The following is a 6,000-nucleotide window of genomic DNA, read 5'->3' on the forward strand; positions in this document are numbered from 1 at the left end:
TGTCAGTAAAACTTTTTTATTCTATTCTAACCTAATCCTAGATTATGACATACTATATGTAATATATAATGCCCCAATTTGTTTAATGCCTTTTCATTTTTAATCTTTTAAAAAAATTATTTAAGTGCGATTAGAACCGTATTTTTAATGTATCGTAATTCAAATGAAGCCTATCATGATTTTTTTTTTCATGATACCCTTTATTTTGAAAAGCATCAAATACTGGTGCCAAAATATTGGTATCAGGACAACCTTAATATTAACAAAAATAGGACTTTTTTTTGAGGGTCCAAAAAAAATAAATTAATTACAGATAATTAATTTTGTATTTATTTTTAGAGATTTGTTTATTACATAATAAATATTATTATACTATATATACTTTTTCCATATATAAACCGCACTGGACTATAAGCCGCAGCTATGTACGATGAGAAAATAGTTTATTCCAAATAAATATTTTGTGTATTTTTATTTACATACCTTAATTGTTTCCAAAAAGTGCCTGTAACAAATATGCATGAAAACACTCCTACAGACATCACACATGGGACAGTTTAGTAAGTATGGGTTGTTTTAGTTATATTGTAAAACGTATGTTTCTTGGAGTGATGAAGGATTAATGCATGTAGAAAAATACCTGCATTTATTACAATGTCAGTAAAACTTTTTTATTCTATTCTAACCTAATCCTAGATTATGACATACTATATGTAATATATAATGCCCCAATTTGTTTAATGCCTTTTCATTTTTAATCTTTTAAAAAAATTATTTAAGTGCAATTAGAACCATATTTTTAATGTATCGTAATTAAAATGAAGCCTATCATGATTTTTTTTTTTTCATGATTCCCTTTATTTTGAAAAGCATCAAATACTGGTACCAAAATATTGGTATCAGGACAACCTTAATATTAACAAAAATATGACATTTTTTTTTTTTTTTTGAGGGGCAAAAAAAAATTAAAAAAATTAATTACAGATAATTAATTTTGTATTTATTTTTAGAGATTTGTTTATTACGTAGTAAATATTATTATACTATATATAATTTTTCCATATATAAACAGCACTGGACTATAAGCCGCAGCTATGTACGATGAGAAAATAGTTTATTCCAAATAAATATTTTGTATATTTTTATTTACATACCTTAATTGTTTCCAAAAAGTGCCTGTAACAAATATGCATGAAAACACTCCTACAGACATCACACAAGGGACAGTTTAGTAAGTATGTGTTGTTTTAGTTATATTGTAAAACGTATGTTTCTTGGAGTGATGAAGAATTAATGCATGTAGAAAAATACCCGCATTTATTACAATGTCAGTAAAACTTTTTTATTCTATTCTAACCTAATCCTAGATTATGACATACTATATGTAATATATAATGCCCCAATTTGTTTAATGCTTTTTCATTTTTAATCTTCTAAAAAATGACTTTAAGTGCAATTAGAACCATATGTTTTAATGTATCGTAATTAAAATGAAGCCTATCATGATTTTTTTTTTCATGATACCCTTTATTTTGAAAAGCATCAAATACTGGTGCCAAAATATTGGTATCAGGACAACCTTAATATTAACAAAAATAGGACTTTTTTTTGAGGGTCCAAAAAAAATTAATTAATTACAGATAATTAATTTTGTATTTATTTTTAGAGATTTGTTTATTACATAATAAATATTATTATACTATATATAATTTTTCCATATATAAACCGCACTGGACTATAAGCCTCCAGCTATGTACGATGAGAAAATAGTTTATTCCAAATAAATATTTTGTATATTTTTATTTACATACCTTAATTGTTTCCAAAAAGTGCCTGTAACAAATATGCATGAAAACACTCCTACAGACATCACACATGGGACAGTTTAGTAAGTATGGGTTGTTTTAGTTGTATTGTAAAACGTATGTTTCTTGGAGTGATGAAGAATTAATGCATGTAGAAAAATACCCGCATTTATTACAATGTCAGTCAAACTTTTTTATTCTATTCTAACCTAATCCTAGATTATGACATACTATATGTAATATATAATGCCCCAATTTTTTTTATGCCTTTTCATTTTTAATCTTTTAAAAAATTATTTAAGTGCAATTAGAACCATATTTTTAATGTATCGTAATTAAAATGAAGCCTATCATGATTTTTTTTTTTCATGATACCCTTTATTTTGAAAAGCATCAAATACTGGTGCCAAAATATTGGTATCAGGACAACCTTAATATTAACAAAAATAGGACTTTTTTTTGAGGGTCCAAAAAAAAAAAAAAATTACAGATAATTAATTTTGTATTTATTTTTAGAGATTTGTTTATTACATAATAAATATTATTCTACCATATATAATTTTTCCATATATAAACCGCACTGGACTATAAGCTGCAGCTATGTACGATGAGAAAATAGTTTATTCCAAATAAATATTTTGTATATTTTTATTTACATACCTTAATTGTTTCCAAAAAGTGCCTGTAACAAATATGCATGAAAACACTCCTACAGACATCACACATGGGACAGTTTAGTAAGTATGGGTTGTTTTAGTTATATTGTAAAACGTATGTTTCTTGGAGTGATGAAGAGTTAATGCATGTAGAAAAATACCCGCATTTATTACAATGTCAGTAAAACGTTTTTATTCTATTCTAGCCTAATCCTAGATTATGACATACTATATGTAATATATAATGCCCCAATTTGTTTAATGCCTTTTCATTTTTAATCTTTTAAAAAAATTATTTAAGTGCAATTAGAACCATATTTTTAATGTATCGTAATTAAAATGAAGCCTATCATGATTTTTTTTTTTCATGATACCCTTTATTTTGAAAAGCATCAAATACTGGTACCAAAATATTGGTATCAGGACAACCTTAATATTAACAAAAATATGACTTTTTTTTTTTTTTTTGAGGGGCAAAAAAATTTTTAAAAAAATTAATTACAGATAATTAATTTTGTATTTATTTTTACAGATTTTTTTATTACATAATACAAATTATTATACTATATATAATTGTGGAAGTTGCCTCCTAGCAGCTCCACTGTCAGACACGGCACAGGAGCCAAGCGTGCAGGTTTTAACAAGGTTTTAATAAACACAAAAGCTTTCTCCAGCATTTCCCCGTCTCATCTCTCCCTCTCTGCTCCCGGCCTCTCACTGTTAAAGACAACAGATGATTAGATTAACACGCACCACCTGTGCAATCTAATCACCTGCCAGCTGTGTCTCGCCGTCAGCACTGCCACGCCCCCCGTCTGACGGCGCTCTGTCCTCAGCACCATGGACAGAGGCGGTGACCTTTGCTCCTGCAGGCAGCGCTGACAACATCTGCCTCCACAATAATATATATATAATATAATAATTAAGTGATTAATTTCTTGAAACACCACCCATAACTCCTGCACAACCAGAAGAGCTCATGACAAATATGGAACGCAAACCTTCAGCCGACGTGCTCATTTGGAGTGGAAACGGGGTGGGGGTTGGGGGGGGGGTCTTCATGAATAACAAAAGGCACAAAATGGAGCAGGAATTAAATTCAGCTCCTTCATCTAATGTTCTAAATTCCCCGAGAGAACTATTCAGAAAAAAAAATCGAGCCGTGCTCATTTGTCGATCGCTTCGCCGCCATCTACGGGCTAACACTCGCTCACCCGAACGTGTTTAGTGAATTCTACCAGCGTGAGTCCATAATTAAAATGGCAAATAGCTAACGTAATAGCTTGGGAGGAAATGGATTTCTCCTCAAAGGAACAACAAATATGGCCTGATTCACGAAAGGCTCGCAAAAAACATATCACAGTGCTCATCTACTAAACCCAAAACCAGTGAAGTTGGCACATTGTGTAATTCGTAAATAAAAACAGAATACAATGATTTGCAAATCCTTTTCAACTTATATTCAATTGAATAGACTGCAAAGACAATTTTATGTCTTTTTTTTTTTTTTTGCAAATAACCATTAACTTAGAAATACATGGCAGCAACACATTGCAAAGAAAGTTGTCACAGGGGCATGTTCACCACTGTGTTACATGGCCTTTCCTTTTAACAACACTCAATACACATTTGGGAACTGAGGAGACACATTATTTTAGTTTTTCAGGTGGAATTATGTCCCATTCTTGCTTGATGTACAGCTTAAGTTGTTCAACAGTCCGGGGGTCTCCCTTCTCGTATTTTAGGCTGCATATTGTGCTACACATATTCAATGGGAGACAGGTCTGGACTACAGGCAGGCCAGTCTAGTACTCGCACTCTTTTACTATGAAGCCACGCTGAAATAAGCAGGGGCGTCCATGGTAACGTTGCTTGGATGGCAACATATGTTGCTCCAAAACCTGTATGTACCTTTCAGCACTAATGGTGCCTTCACAGATGTGTAAGTTACCCATGTCTTGGGCACTAATACACCCCCATACCATCACAGATGCTGACTTTTGAACTTTGCGCCTATAACAATCCGGATGGTTATTTTCCTCTTTGTTCCGGAGGACACGACGTCCACAGTTTCCAAAAACAATTTCAAATGTGGACTTGTCAGACCACAGAACACTTTTCCACTTTGCATCAGTCCATCTTAGATGAGCTTGGGCCCAGCAAAGCCGGCGGTGTTTCTGGGTGTTGTTGATAAATGGTTTTGGCTTTGCATATTGGAGTTTCAACTTGCACTTACAGATGTAGCGATAAACTGTAGTTACTGAAAGTGTACTTGAGCCCATGTGGTGATATCCTTTACACACTGATGTCGCTTTTTGATGCAGTACCGCCTGAGGGATCCAAGGTCCGTAATATCATCGCTTACATGCAGTTATTTCTCCAGTTTCTCTGAACCTTTTGATGATATTACGCAGCGTAGATGGTAAAATCCCTCAATTCCTTGCAATAGCTGGTTGAGAAATGTTGTTCTTAAACTGTTCAACAATTTGCTCACGCATTTGTTGACAAAGTGGTGACCCTCGCCCCATCCTTGTTTGTGAATGACTGAGCATTTCATGGAAGCTGCTTTTATACCCAATCATGGCACCCACCTGTTCCCAATTAGCCTGTTCACCTGTGGGATGTTCCAAATAAGTGTTTGATGAGCATTCCCTCAACTTTTTCAGTCTTTTTTGCCACTTGTGCCAGCTTTTTTGAAACATGTCAAATTCCAATAAGCTAATATTTGCAAAACATAACAAAGTTTTCCAGTTTGAACGTTAAATATTTTGTATTTGCAGTCTATTCAATTGAATATATGGTGAAAAGGATTTGCAAATCATTGTATTCTGTTTTTACATAACATGCCAACTTCACTGGTTTTGGGTTTTGTACTAGGACTTTGTTTCTTATAGTCGGGAAGGGGTTCATATGGCCCTGTTGAAATGCAGTCTTTTGAAAATGACGGAAAGTGCCACGCTAGATCGCAACTGATCGCAATTACCACAAAACACATTTTAAGATATTCAATCACAGTGGATAGCGCACCCTTCTAATTCGTCACCTTTCATGTGTCAGGTAAACCATGACAAATGGGGCCGTATGAATCCCTTTCCCACTGTAAATAAGCAGAGCGTAATCCATTTAGCGTGTGTGACATTAGGCATTATAAAAACATCCACAATATTGGGAGGAGGGGATGCAAATATAATCATTTAGCACTCGCAAAGTGATTTATCAAGACATAAGCTGCTGTTTTGCGTCTATGTTAGCACGTCTGGAAAGTTACACATAAAAGGCTGTGAGAAAGTGCAAAAACCTCATTTAAATATGGCGGGGTGCAGCACTTTTGCACCTATCGGTTGTACACACAGTCTTGGTAGATCACACGCATTAATAGTACACACATTTTTAAGGTTTGCACACATTATTTAACACTTTTTTCAGGATCTTAGGGTGCTTAAGCCATTTTTTTGTCCGTCATCTCGTTTCTATGAATCGCATGTTTTGTTTTGCAACACTGGACATCACCATGCAATCAATAGTTTGCATCTTGTTGT

Source organism: Entelurus aequoreus, linkage group LG20, assembly GCF_033978785.1.
Source record: "Entelurus aequoreus isolate RoL-2023_Sb linkage group LG20, RoL_Eaeq_v1.1, whole genome shotgun sequence".
Taxonomy (NCBI): Eukaryota; Metazoa; Chordata; class Actinopteri; order Syngnathiformes; family Syngnathidae; genus Entelurus; species Entelurus aequoreus.